Source organism: Prionailurus viverrinus, chromosome B1 (genome assembly GCF_022837055.1).
Source record: "Prionailurus viverrinus isolate Anna chromosome B1, UM_Priviv_1.0, whole genome shotgun sequence".
In the NCBI taxonomy this organism is placed as follows: domain Eukaryota; kingdom Metazoa; phylum Chordata; class Mammalia; order Carnivora; family Felidae; genus Prionailurus; species Prionailurus viverrinus.
In genome coordinates this window covers 20,723,985-20,736,960 of record NC_062564.1, presented here as the reverse complement: position 1 = coordinate 20,736,960, position 12,976 = coordinate 20,723,985, and the positions used below count along the sequence as shown (strand labels likewise).

The 12,976-nt window shown below is 40.8% G+C and overlaps 1 protein-coding gene across 3 annotated transcripts in view; it reads right to left on the bottom strand.

The window, feature by feature from the left end:
* The window catches only part of MTUS1 (microtubule associated scaffold protein 1), a 171,396-nt gene that overhangs the window by 130,953 nt on the left and 27,467 nt on the right, over positions 1 to 12,976 (bottom strand). The window lies entirely within an intron of this gene.

Below are 12,976 nucleotides of genomic sequence, written 5' to 3'. Positions count from 1 at the left end.
TGATCAACTAGGGACTCAGGATAATGGAGGCTTCATCTCAAGAAAAACTTCTTTTTTTTTTTTTAATTTTTTTTTTCAACGTTTTTTAATTTATTTTTGGGACAGAGAGAGACAGAGCATGAACGGGGGAGGGGCAGAGAGAGAGGGAGACACAGAATCGGAAACAGGCTCCAGGCTCCGAGCCATCAGCCCAGAGCCCGACGTGGGGCTCGAACTCACGGACAGCGAGATCGTGACCTGGCTGAAGTCAGACGCTTAACCGACTGCGCCACCCAGGCGCCCCACAAGAAAAACTTCCATGATCTCCAGACACTGGGAAAGGACCACAGCCAAGGGCCCACTGCACTTAAAGCTCCTGCCGAGAAGTGACACACATTACTTCCGCTCACATTTCACTGAAGTTGGCCACAGGACAACACTCAATCTCAGCAAAGTGGGAAAGTGCAACCTTACCACTTGTCCAAGAGTGGGAGAACTGCAAATATCTGTGCAAAGCATTAAGGTAGTATGAGAAGAATTTATTTCTACTTCAGGTGTGGAAATCAGTAACGGGAAGAAATCTCACTACAATGAAGTCAGGAGGTTTCAGCAGGGGGAGCTCTCACGCCCTACCCCATAAACCCTACAGAAAGAGGTGGACTTGACCCTCCAAGCCGTACTACTCTACTGCTCCAGCCAGCAGAAGAGATACTTTCCTCAGGTCCCCCCCCCCCCCCCCCCCCCCGGGGAAAAGCCCAGCCAATGACAAGCCACCGCGCTTTGAACTCCTAGTTTACTCTAATGGACTTTTAGCCGTTAACAGCCTTCATAACGGACCCCTTTTCTCCTTTAAAAAATAAAATTAAAGAAATAATGGAGGTGGGGAAGCAAATGAAGGTATGGAAGAAAATGACACCCAAACAGTAATTCATAATGCGTCTCCTATACCCTGAAGAACCTCCTTGCTCCACTTTTTTCCTCTAAATCCTCCTAAGTTTGCTGCTTCCAAATCTTCATATGTTAATCGAGTCCAAGGGCTGGCAAACTATTTTCACGAAGGGCCCAACAGCAAATATGTTAGGGTTTATGCTCCATACTGTCTCCGTTGCATTTATTCAACTCAGGTTTCATGGAAAAAAAGCAGCCCCAGACCATCAGTAAGTGAATGGGTGTGGACATGTCCCAATAAACAACTTAAAAAACAAAACAAAACAAAAACAGGCATGGGCCAGATTTGGCCCTCAGGCCGTAAGTATGCTGACCTCTGTACTAGTTCTTTCTCTAACGCATCAGCACTAGCTGTCACCTGCACTATACCTTCATTAAAAAAATTTATCTTTTGGGGTGCCTGGGAGGCTTCGTCAGTTAAGCATCTGATTCGTGATTTCTGCTCAAGTCATAATCTCACAGTCCATAGGTTCGAGCGCCCTGTAGGGCTCTGTGTTGGGAACTCAGAGCCTGCTTGGGATTCTCTCTCTCCCTCTCTCTCTACCCCTCTTCAGCGCACAGGCATGTGTGTGCACATGTTCCCTCCCTTAAACTTTAAAAGTATATATATTTCCTTTTATCTCATTTTTATTTCTGGACTCTGCAAAGTTAATTAGTGCAAAGACAGGACAGTCCCAACTCTCTGGGTACAGGCAGTTAATATCTACCTTGATAAAGATAACCAGTCACAAAATCAGTTACCACAAGACTCCTAAATTACTTAGTAACCCCCATGAAAAATATCACCAAGAACTGGTTCCTGGTTGTCATAAAGTCTCTCCATCAACTCTCCTAAGTTATCATAGGATAAAGTCATCATAAAATTGAAAGATCTTTGTTCTGGCCTTTGCAAAAAAAGCCTCACTTTGACTTCAGCAGCAATTGACAAAGACACTAGGTGCCCTCTCAGGGAACTGTTGTCAACCGGTTTGGAACAGATGCCCAAGACCATAAAACTGAAAGCACATTTTATTAGCAAAATCTTATCGCTATCAGAAATTTTAAGGACAAGATCAGAAACTTATCAAGTGGTGTGTAATTGCATGTCCTCAGGGTGGCACACGCCAGGACACCCGCTATGCAAGCATTCGCCTTCCTTGATTAAACACCGGGCAGAAATGGGAACATGTATCACTCCCACCCAACCAAAGCCCACCAACAGGCCCTGTCCCTCCATGCAGCTTCTTCCTGCGGCCACAGCCTTCCCGGGGCTCCCAAGACCTAGAACTTCTAATCTTACAGCAGCCTCTAGTAGGTAGTTACCTATTACTAATCCCTCTCTTCCCTGCTAACAGTTGAAACTGGAGTTCATACAGGTGTCCATACACCCCATGTGTGTAATTGATGAAGAGACGCCATCCTGGCTCAGGGACTAATGCCAACTGGTCTAAGCTAATCACGGATGTCCAGATTTTCCATGGGGTCCAGGAAAATCAGTCAATGACCTGGGTCCTTAAGATTTATTATGTTTGCAAGAATACATTTTAATGCTTCAGTTTAGAATTTCAATGGGTGTAAGTTTGACAGTAAAAATCACAACAGATTCCCACTTAGGCTCAAAGTTGCAACAAGGTCTTTTCATTAAAAACTCACCAACTGCAGGGGCGCCTGGGTGGCGCAGTTGGTTGAGCGTCTGACTTCAGCCAGGTCACGATCTCGCGGTCCGTGAGTTCGAGCCCCGCGTCAGGCTCTGGGCTGATGGCTCGGAGCCTGGAGCCTGTTTCCGATTCTGTGTCTCCCTCGCTCTCTGACCCTCCCCCGTTCATGCTCTGTCTCTCTCTGTCCCAAAAGTAAAGAAACGTTGAAAAAAAAAATTAAAAGAAAAAAAAAACTCACCAACTGCTGTGAAGAATTCAAATGCCAAATTTAACCTTGAGAGGTCCTTTAGCGAATGCAGAGCACATACACAGTCACACACAAGTGATACCGAAAGTCAGGATAAAAATGTTCTGAACAAAACAGCACTTCCAAGAGTGTTTCATTCTGTAACTAGAAACGGACACTAATACCTTTCGCTATACTTATAGAACACAGAGGTCACCTTTCCACAATGACAAAGCAACATGCTGCAAGCATACTCACGCTTCCTAACTTGAAATCATTCTAATCCATTTAAATATTGGTTTTCTTGCATAGAAAAAAATTAGGTAGCAAAAAACTTCAATAATATAGGACATTTTAATCACAAACCTCAAAATTGGAAGACAGGGATGACTTACTAGAAGACAGAGAAGTCAAACAAGCTCATAGAGAATATACCACAAGATGCAAGGTTTAACACCCTGCAGAACCCCAGAATGACCCAGGACCTGGACATAAAAACAACAGAAGGTGGAGAGAGTCAGGGCCTCATGTAGGGAGATGCCCTGTCATCTTCTAGAAGGATCCACTGGACATCCCTTCCCCAAAGTACCTACCCGTACCCTGTACAGACAACTTCCCCCACTCAGTAAACAGCTGTATAATCTTAGAATTGATTACATATTCCAAAGTTAGAGTTACTAAACCCAGGGGATGCTGAGGGTGAGGCATAGGGGTGCAAGCAGGGAAACAGTGCAATTCTTCTGCAATCTCAACTATGGGACTTCCAGCACACTTCCTGTGCTCTGCTCCACAGTAAGCTTATAATCAGGCTGATAGCCCACAGGCAAAATATCAGAGGATCATTCTTGGCAGAAACTAAATTGAGTCCAGAGAACTCAATCTTAAAAAGGAAGCAAGCATCCACCTAATATTGGAAGGCATTCTTTGATATGAAAAAATAAACAAGGAAAAAATTCTCTGAAAATTGAGGGAATGCCGGTAAGAAAAATCAGACAATCTGTCATTAATAGCTTGAAAAAATTTATCATTTTCATGGAAAAACAGGATGATTTAAGTAATAGAAGCAGAAAATCAGAATGCTCTCAGAAGTTAACATGAAATAATTAAATATATAATTAAAACTTTCAGAAGACACAGTTTAAGAACTAGCCCAAAAATTTAAACAAAAGATACACACAAAGTGAAAAAGGAGAAAGGCTTTCTTTTCTTTTCTTTTTTAAGTTAAGGCTTCATCCAAGAGATCCAGCATTCCATTGATAGCATTATCAGAAAGAGGAAAAAGAGAAAAAAATTTGTGGTAAGAAATAAAGAAGCAAGGCAAGAAGTCTTCCTTGAGCTGAAGGACAAAGTCTCCAGACTGAAGAAGTCCATTGTTTGTTCTCCACAATAAATGAACAAGGTCTGACCGCTGTTTATCACAGTAATATTTTACAATAGCTAGATTATAACCAATTGCAGCCAATATGTAACTTAGGCACAAAAAGCTTTTCTAAGTGCTTTACATGAATTCTCATAGAATCCACCAACAACTGTCAAGAGGCATGAAGTCCTTTTCTCTGCACTGTACGCATGACAACCTTAGGCAAAGGAGCTTGATAATTTGTCATAGTCACGTAGCTAGGAGGTGACAAACTGGGAAGTCTGGTCTTGTGTTCATCTTTTAACTACTACACTAAAAACCTTCTGGGGGTCGGGGGGGAGGTGAAAAAAAAAAAGGGACCAACAGAAGGCCAGATATCAGAAGGACAGACTGTGCCACAATATTGAAAGCCAGAAGACAACAGAGCAGTATCTTCACATTTCTGAGAGGAAAGTATTTTCAAACTGGAATTCCAATCTTGCCAAACCATAAATCAGACACGAGTACTGGTTGATAAGGTGATTTTTAGACAAAGAAAGCCTCCAACTTACCTCTTGCATGCTTTCTCAGGAATCTACAAGAATGAAGGCCGGCAAAATGAGGAGGTAAGCCCGGTAGGAATGTCGTCCAGGAAACAGGAATTAAACCCGGTCAGAGTGTCATCCCAGAGGACAAGGGAAAAAAGGAATCCTCAGCCAACACCTGTCTGACCCAGCGTCCCACACCTGGATGGCAAGCAGCCCATTCGGCAGCAGGAAGTCAGAGGTCCCATAAGGAGGTCTCCGGGGAAAACACAGAACTAGCACACGTTGGCAAGTTTTAACAACAGAAAAACTGAACTGAGAGAAATCTCAGGGTGACTTTGGAGGATGTAAGCTATTTCTGCCAGACAGTCAAAGAAAACAAAGTATGTAGGTAAAAAAAAAAAGTTGTACAAAAAAATTAATATAGTATAGTACTTGGGTCCAGAGACAATATTTGCAGTCATATTTTTATTTGAAGTAGGGAAGTAAATACAAGAGATAGGGGAGAGGGAAAGTGCCTCTGAGAATAAAGGTTAAGCTGTTCTTTTATGTAATCTTTCTGGCACTACTTGTCTTAACTCTGAGCATATAACACAAACTCAAGAAGTATTGAAGAGGATTATTTCAAAACTTTACCGTCTATCTGGTGTCCTCCTTCCACAAAGAATCATCTTACCCAATCAGGCTACTATCTCAAGTCCTCTTTAGACCCTAAATAGCTTAGCTGTTCTTGGCCTGAGCCTTAGAAAAAGCCAAGAGAGACCACCAACTGGGTTCCATGAACAAACTGCAAACTTGAGCTGCAAAGTGGCCATTTTCCGAACCTAGAACTAGTGACTTCTTCAACTACTGCTCCATACTATAAATCCTGGATGACTACTGGAACCTGCCCGTTTGAAGCCAGTATTCATGCTTCAACACTTCCGTCCTGCTAATGCTAGCCACTGTGGGAAATGCCTATGGACCATCAGGACAAATGTCAAATTCAGCTGTGATGACATGCCAAAGCTAAGGGGCCTGTCTTGTAAAACACATCCTAATATCTGAAGCATCCAAGTGTAAAAATGTGTTTTAGAAATGATGAAATATGATAATTCATCAAAACTAAGCTCAACACTTCAAAGTCCTTGACTCTCAGGTTAGAAGAAGACTTAAAGATGATCTATGAAATCTTAACACTGATCCAACAATAACTCCTTTTAGACCATAATCAACCAAATCTCTGACCACTCCAGAGAATGTACCTTGTTTCTAGGAGTTCCTCCTTCCCTGGTCTAGACACTCCATGTCCAAAGTCATAAAACATACTATAGTATTTGGAACTCAAAAGTCTAGCCACAGGAGACAAAAACCTCAAATAAGTGGCTCAAGACCAAACTTTATTTCTGTCTCATGCACAAGTCTGCAGAGGTTGTCCAGGATTAAGTGACCCAGCTGTCAGAAACCCTGACTCCACCTTTCTCATTCCTCTGCTGTGCATGACCTCAACCTATGGCCCAAAAATAGCACCCTCTGTGCTACTGCTGAGCAGGGTGGAAGAAGGGTGCAAAGACAACAAGCATGGAAGCTACCTCAGTAACAGCACACAACTCCAGGGTCCATAGCCTAACCACATGGCCACACTTATTTACAAGGCAGGCTGGGACACGGATACCACTATGAGCTGCCTGTTCCCAGCTAATGATTCTTAAACATGAAAGAGGGTAAAAAATAGGGATTGAGGGAGAAATGGCCATCTCTACCACACTCACCAATGCCCTACTGCATAGATCACTGCTCTCCACTGAGAAGAGAGGTTTGTACTGAGATCTCCATGATGACCTATTTGCAACTCAGTTCCATATTCTGAAAGTACCTGGCTAGATTTAGGGGACAAGATCTCCGAGAGAGATGGTCCTTTCATAGTTAAGCCATAGATGCCAACAGTTAGGACAACTATGGTGGTGGGCTTGTAGACCTGAAGTAAAGCTCATGGATCACTCTGAACCATTCTGGTAACAGAAAAATTTAGTTTGTTTTCATAAAGATCATCGATCAAGCTCATGTTAAGTCTGGTTTTGCTAATCAATGAAGACAACTCCTTGAATGATTCACTTCTTACAGGTGATTAATGGCACTTGTGCTGATGGATCTTGGCCTAAAGTTTTCACTCCATCAAAAATTGTGCACTGTTCAGATTATAAAATGAATACAATCAGGAATACTGTAAGAAACGTGCATTTGACATCTACCATGTGCTAGAGCACAGTTAGGTTGTAGGGCTGTTGTAGACAGGATCAGGAACACTTGTGTATTCAGGGAGACTTGGCAATGAGATAAGGAAGTCCTTCACTAGAGAGATCAATATACAACAGAGGTAACCAACAGACCACAATTAAGAGGAGATTTACGTTTGCCAAACGAACTCAGGAGGAAATAAGGAGATATGGAAAGACAGGCAATTCAGTCAGAAGGAATCCTACTTGCTCTGATGTTTGAAATCAGTGCAATGATGGCAAAGAGTAAGAAGCTCCAAGTGGCTACGGGACGGATCAAGGGCAGCAGTCGGGTAAGCTCAAGAGTCTGGATTCTATTCTGGGAACAACGTGGGTCTGCCAAGGCCATTAAAACAGATACTAACGCTCTGGTTTGGCTGAAGTGTGGAAGGTGTCCCAGTGAGGAAAGACCAAGGGCAGGAAATTGCTGGGATGGATCTGAACTAACACAGCGATGGTAGGCCAGGAAATGCCAGACAAAGCTTAAAGGCTCATCTCTGTGTTATCTGTACAGAGCAGCGAAAAACGTGGCACACAGTAAGTGCCCAACACACGAGTGTTACATCAAGCACTACTTTTCAAAAGACTATTTCACTTACGTTAATATTTTAAGATGGAAACTACAACAAGCCTTGTAAGAAAGCTGCATCAGTAATCACACATTAGGTACACACAAAAGGGATTTAAGCTTTTAGTATAAATTACAAGAGCGTTATATTCTTTTTTTCTTTAGTTTATAAATTAAAAGGTGCTAAAAAGCTTTTTCTTCAACCCATTCCAAGCAACAATAAAGGCAAAGTTCAAAGAACAAATAAGAGATCTAGGTTAAAATATTAAGCACAGAGACAGATACTATTTAGTTTAATCATCCAAGGAAAAGCAATTCACCTTTTTCTAAAACACACAGACCTAAGAGTTTTTAAGTGAAAATAATATTTAACTACATACTCTATCTATAACCTCTATTGTTTATGCCATGGCAAAACAATTAAAATGATCAACAAAAATTTATCACTCTCTTTCCTCATCCACCCTCAAAAGCACATGAGGTTTGTGTTTAAAATACCTCTGAGGCCCCGCATTTCACTAATCAGAGTATTTTTCTAGGAATAATCGAGTGTCCCCAATTATCCTGAAACTAGATAGAGGTCACCTCCAACAACCAAACAAAACAAAATCACTCCAGTTAGAAGACCAGCAGCAGCTAACAGAGTGGTGCTGGACAGCTGGCATAGCAAAGCACTCAAAAGTGATAGAAACACACTGCAAAAATGTATCCTCCAAGAGAAAATAACTATTTTTATACTAATAAAGATCAAACAATTAAACTCTGTTTAAAACTTGTGGGTAAATAAAGCTTAAGCCTCTGGTTGCATTTTTATGAGAACTGGCATTTCAAAACAGACTTATTCTGTTAAACATGTACAGTCAGTCATAGATGATTCACACCATGCAATTAAAAGCCTTTCAGGGTAGAGACAGCAAGATCTAACTAATATGGCAAGGTCAGCACCACTGCAGAAAAGCACTTAGCTAGAATCTACTTGAAGATTCAACACAAAACCAATTAAGTGACCTGCTGAGGTTCAAAAATGCTGATTCCTGGACTTTAGTCCAAAAACATACTTTTTTTTCCGAGATTTTCTGGCTTAAGATTTTCCTAAAACCTCAAAACCAGCATGTGGACGGCCCCACATACTCACAAACTCTTAAACCCACATTCCTGCAAACTTCATCAGTAATTTTACTAAGTAAAGTGCTTCAACATTTCCCTTTTACAAATAACTATGTTTCAGGACACCCTGTATTCTTGAAACACATCATAAGACAGCATAAATAACAAAGTTGTGTGTCTCCCCAATGCTGCTATCTTGTTGCTAAGAGAGCGTGAAAGTCAGATTACCAGGTTAAACCTACTCAGAGCATTTTAAGGACTCAAGTAGTTCTAGTCCATTTTGCCTCATCTGCTTACTTTTTTTTCTTATGATGATCCCCTTCCTCTGCCTGGGAGCTATAACCAAAAAAACACTCTAGATATTTCAGACAACATAGTAAACTAAAGCTAAATATAATTTCCTACCACACTCCATTGCTACTGCAAATGTAACCATAAAATGACCATCGTCTGTTTTAACATATAAAATTTTTTTACACATTGCTTAAGAGTTTCAGTATTCAACAACCTAAGCACAAAAACACCACATTTCTTTCCTGTCCAAAAAATAGGTAAGGATGTACTCCACATTTGTTCATAACAATCTTTGCACTTTTACACATTCTCAAATGTATCCTGAAGTGGGGATATTTTAATATGGTAAACACCACAAAATGTAAGGAGATGAAAGCTAGGTAAGATTTTAAAAGCAGTTTATTTAAAAAGTGTTGCTTCGGGACTCCTGGGTGGCTCAGTTGTATAAGCATCCGACTTCAGATCAAGTCATGATCTCATCATTCCAGAATTCGAGTCCCGCATCGGGCTCTGGGCTGACAGCTCAGAGCCTGGAGCCTGTTTCGGATTCTGTGTCTCCCTCTCTCTCTGCTCCTCCCCCACTCAAGCGCTCGTGGGCGCTCTCTCCCTCTAAAGTAAACATTAAAAAAAAAAAAAAAAATTAAGTGTTGTTTCTCAAACTTCATTCTGCAGTTTTTGCATAACTTAAATGCCCTAAACCAGTTATATCAAGGCAATTTACCTACATTTCTCAGAATATCAAAACCAACAGCTGTGAGCTTATTTGTCCAGAATCAAAGAGCTTGTGGTTGTACGTAAGAAACTATCTTTTTCACAGAGCAGAAACTGCAGCCAGACTAAAAAGAAATCCAAACACCAGACCATTGAATGAAGCCTCTCAGAAGACCATGGTTATTCAAAGACGAGCTCGGTCTTGCAGCAGTAACACGGCCGAGTGCAAAGCCTTTTTTTCTCCCCAAACTAAAGAATTTTCCTTGGACTCTTTGCCAACAAAACATCACAGATTTGTCTAAGGCTTAAAGGGGGAAAATTCTTGGTCCTATTGTACATCACTTACAGTAAGACTGAAAACAAAACAAAAATGCAAAGTTCTATAAGCAAGCAATTCACGGGTCTATCCGGACCATCTCTGCAAATAGGAGGGACTTTTGCTTGTCAGATTAAATCAGCATTCACTATTGCTGGGTGACTGCTTCTTAATTAAAGAATCCAGAATATTCTAGTGACTTGAATAAAAAAAAGTTTTAAAGGAAAGATGGTAAGAATGTATCTTTATCACTGTAGGAACTCAGATTCAAGGTACAATCTTTATTCATCTACATACAATTTGATTTTTCACTTCCTACACTAACTTCCTGTAATAAAAATTCTTTTTTTTTTTAATTTTTTTTTTCAACTTTTTTTTTGTTTATTTTTGGGTCAGAGAGAGACAGAGCATGAACGGGGGAGGGGCAGAGAGAGAGGGAGACACAGAATCAGAAACAGGCTCCAGGCTCCGAGCCATTAGCCCAGAGCCTGACGCGGGGCTCGAACTCACAGACCGCGAGATCGTGACCTGGCTGAAGTTGGACGCTTAACCGACTGCGCCACCCAGGCGCCCCTGTAATAAAAATTCTTAAAATTTTCATAGCCTTTAAACTCAGGAAATTCTGAGTGCTCAGAGATTATCAAATAATGTATGTGTAAGGGACATACATATAAATTTGCTTCAAAATTATTTAAATATTTATCATCTTTGGAATCTTCTAAATACCGAAACATTAAAAATATTTATGCTTCACTGGAATAAAACACATTCTTTGCAGACTGTATTTTTTTGATCAACATTTCATTCACAGAAACTAAAATGTAAAGATTTAGAAATCATTTAATCAGAATCTTGGACCAGCCTAACTGCTCTCTACAATACTGTCACTGAACCTGTTACTTCACCAAATAGTCAATACGGACCCTAAAATAAATGCCTTTCAAAATCCAACAACAGGCTGTCCGATTCGGATACCGAAATGCATGCCAAGAAGTCTTGCAGGCAGGCAGTCTACACATGAAGCCAAACATGACACCAGTAGGGCTTGGGTGCAAACCTGCTCACACTGAAGCCCATCCTCTGCCCCCCTCCACGGCCCCCAACACTCGTGTCCCCCTTCCACCCCACGCACCTCTGCTATACAACCTTGAGCTATACTGCCAGCACAGAACAGACAGTCCCCAACTTACAAGCGGGTTATTTCCTGAAGTTGATTTGGAATTTTATTCTAACTCAACATGGTATGATTAACGGTTCCATGAATTCTCTTAAAATAAAACACTACTTTTGTTAACAAAATTAATTTTATAATTATCCTGTAAACAGGGCCCATTCTTAGGAGAGGGGCTAACACCGATGAGGGATGCATCTTCCAGTGCTCAGAGCACATGAGTTTATTTCACCCAACCTTATTCTGCAGGTGAGAAAACTGTGGTCTAGGGATTAAGTTAGGATTTCTAGTAGTGCCTCAGTTGCCTGAATCAAGGGGTCACCATTCACACCACATTCTATAGAAAAGAAATCCAGGGGTACCATTTACATCAAAGAGATGGTAACAGTGTCCATAGTATTGTGAAGTGTACAGCCCTGAGGACTTCCAAGTTCATACAACTACTTAGAGACAGAACCAGACTAGAACACACGTCTTTACCCACTCTGGCTGACCACCATCTTGCCTCATAAAAGAAAGGGTCAAAAAAACCCCACAAAAACTTAATGGTGCATTTAAGATATGACCAAATTTTTATCCACTTTAACACTATGAATTCAACTAACCTTAGGGGGAAATGACATTGAGTTACAGAATAATCCTGCTCCAAGAACATCAAATATTCTAAAAGGAAAACCTTCACAAACTAGAGACCAATCTACAGAACACAACTTGTAAAACAAACAAACCTACCGGAGATGTCCTACACCAACGTAACAAATAGCCGGTGCCCCAAAGCTACAGACGAAAACACGAGTAAATATTTCACTTGCATTATCCAAACCCAAATCCTTCTTGTTCTTTATCTCCCACTGACTACACCGCAAAAGAGATAAAGTGATTCATAATTATGACTGCCATGTGCATCTGCTAAAACAAAGTTATCTGGTCCTGAGGCCAGTTTCATCTGTACTGATGTCATAACAGGAAAGCACTGTGGCTACCATCACTGATGTCAATTAAGATTAGGAACCGGGACATTCGGTACTCTACTGGGTCTCAAAGCAGATTACATTTTTCTACAGAGAGAACCTAGGCCCCAAACTAAACACCCTATGTTCAACATTTTTTTGTAACCTAGGTTCTCTCTATGATTACGATAATCTAGGCGTGAATTAAAAACATTTTGGATTTCTCAACAGAGTAAATAACTAGAACAGTTCTTTCTGTTTCTGAAACTGTACAAGTACTTGTCAATCATCCAAATAATCAAAGGGATAGAAAGAAAGAAAAAAATCAACACAGGTCAGGGGCGCCTGGGTGGCTCAGGCAGTTAAGCATCTGACTTTGACTGAGGTCATTTCACAGTTTGTGGGTTTCAGGCCCGCATTGGGCTGCTTTGGATCCTCTGTCTCCCTCTCTCTCTGCCCCTCCCCCATTCACGTGTGTGCTCGTGCATGCTCACTCTCTCTCTTTTATAAATCAAATAAACGTTTTAAAAAAATCAACACAGGTCTTTGAAAAAGTAGTGGCATAGGAATTATGTATTATAGAAGAAAACTACTTAATCCATGTAAGAGAATCAAAAAGAGATTAAACCTACCAAAAAAATATGTTCTTAAGAGAAATTACCTGCTATAAACTATGTCATTCTTCCAACTTCCTAGGCATGTGCAACACACTCATAACTTTTCCCTCCTTTCTCCTACTTGATTTGAAAAGTTAACTTAGATTGAGAAACTTATTTCTCTCTACTCCGTGACATGCCGGGATCCAAGAGTAAAAATTTCCCCAATTTCAATCTAACTTTCTTAATACATACATAAAAGAAAGCTTGTAGGACTATGAAGTGAAACCAAGGAACAGAAAATTTAATTCAAAAGGTTGACGCCATGTGAAAA